The sequence below is a fragment of the Lontra canadensis genome, unplaced genomic scaffold, assembly GCF_010015895.1.
Source record: "Lontra canadensis isolate GAN:19392208 unplaced genomic scaffold, GSC_riverotter_1.0 scaffold6, whole genome shotgun sequence".
Lineage (NCBI taxonomy): Eukaryota > Metazoa > Chordata > Mammalia > Carnivora > Mustelidae > Lontra > Lontra canadensis.
Window position 1 is genome coordinate 17,886,199 of NW_022631000.1, and position 2,256 is coordinate 17,888,454.

Sequence of the window (2,256 nt, forward strand, 5' to 3'; positions counted from 1 at the left end):
TCTCTTTAATTATCTGGAAGGATTTGTGTTTAGACATGTTTTATGGCCTGCTATGTGTTAAATATTTATAAATGATCTGTGCGTGATTGAAATTAATGTACATTCTGCAGTTGATGAGTCAACTTTGTTAACGATGTTTTTCAGTTTTTTTATATCCTTGTATTTTTAAATGCTTTTCTATCAATCCCTAAGAAAGGAGTGTTGAACTTTCTGACTTTAGAGATCTATCAAATTCTCGTTGTATTTCTGTCAAATTTTGCTTTGAACAATTTGAGACTTTGCTAATATATGCACGTAATTTTTAAATTGCTATACATTCTGTTCATTGAATCTTTAATCATTATGAAGTAATTCTTTTTTTTTTTTTTGCAAGACACTGAATATGTTTTTATTGAGTCTTTTGGTTTACAACATGAGGTAAAAGGAAAGTCATTTCTTTTTACACAGCTGTAGTAAAATATTTTAAACTTTAGGGAATTATGATGGATTACATATATTAAAAGGTGGGGATTGGGTAAACAATATCTGAGTTCTTGAATTTTCCTGTTGACTCTTCCCTTACAGTAGTAACCAGCTCTAGTTAGTTACATAAGTTTCTTCAAGGCCATGTTTTACTGTTGCTGATGTCTTTACATCTGAAGCATTGTTGTTTCAGTCAGTATTCACTAATTCCACTTCAAAAATAAGTTTTTCATTTGGTGGAATTTTGGCATCAGGCTGTCCTTTTTTCCATAAGCCCATTCTGGCTCAATCTCTAGTCGAGCCTTTTCTCCTTTACTCATAGATAAGACTGCTTCATCCCATCCTCTGATAACTTTGCCTATTCCAACCTTAAAACTTAAAGGCTTGGCATTTTTCTTCTTCTTTGAACTCTTTTGAATATTAGTATCAAATACAGTCCCATCCTGTAGTGTTCCTGTATACCAGCAATGAACAACATCTCCCTTCTGGGGAAGTTGGTTTTATCTCCTTTTTAAAGAACAGGTTTTATATGTTTTGGCGGACCCTCATCCAGAGTCTCTTCAGACTTGGTTTCTTTGGGTTTATCTTCATTAAGCTCCACATTTTTCACCTGCTCAGACACATTACTTAAACTTTTAGTACCCTTGAAATGCTTCCTTTCAAAAAAATGGTTGTAGGCTGTAACCAAATGGTCCTTGTAAGCTGTCTTGGCCACATTTTTAATGTTTCTAAAAACTTATGTTCTTCAAGAAATGAAGCTGAACTATGGTCCTGTAGAAACTTGATAATGTCCTTCTTGGGTAGCAGCTTGCTGTGCAGCTGCTCCACAGTCCACGCCTGCTGTGGAACAGCCATCACCATCTCCTTGTCCCCTTCTCCCGCCTCTGCTTTACTGAGCTCTGATGTAATTCTTTTTAATTCTGCTATCTGTATTTGCCTGAAGTCTCCTTTTGTTGGTTATTAATATAGTTATATCAATTTTTCTTTTTATTAGGATTTGATGGCATGTCTTTTTCCACCCAATCACTTTTAACATTTTCCATAGCCATGTTTATTTTAGATATATTCCTTATAAACAGTATAGACTTTTTGTTCCCAGGTTATCTCTTTTGTTAAACTAGAGCATTGAGTCCATTTGTATTCAGCCTAATTACTAATATTTGTGGATTTATTTCTACCATATTATTTTATACTTTGTGGTCTCTGTTTTTATCTCTTTTCTTTGTTATTTTATTACTGAATATTTTAAATAATGTTTTCATCCATTATTAGTATAAAATTTAGACCCTTTGTTTCTGCTCCTGTGGTAATATTAGAAATAACATTCATATTTAACTTACTATAATTTGTAATTATTCAATTGTTTTACTCTTTTCTTTGAAAATATTAGGACACTAGAACTTTTACCCCATTAATACCACTCATTCCAACTGATAAATTATGGTTCTATGATTTTTTTAATCTGAAATTTTGAAGTCAGTTTTCTGTTTATGTGTTTACTACAACAAATGTTATTACTTTTGATTTATAGACTCAGTGTTCATGTTTATATTACCCACTCATCCACCATTTTCTTTGATGCTCACTTCAATTAGAGATCATGTTCCTTGGACCTGAAGATTATTTTCTAGAGTTTTCAATAACTGACAACTTTTCCCATATTTATTTTAGTAAACATGTCTTCACTTCACCTTTTTTTAACTGGCATTTTGTCGAATATAGAAATCTAGCCATACTGTTATCCATGACACCACATTATTTTTCCTTGTAGCACCTGAAATTTGTAGCTGCATA

The 2,256-nt window shown here is 32.4% G+C and overlaps 1 pseudogene; it reads right to left on the reverse strand.

Moving 5' to 3' along the window:
• Positions 1-651: 651 nt before the first annotated feature.
• Positions 652-1,379, reverse strand: LOC116864812 (annotated as a pseudogene).
• Positions 1,380-2,256: the final 877 nt, after the last annotated feature.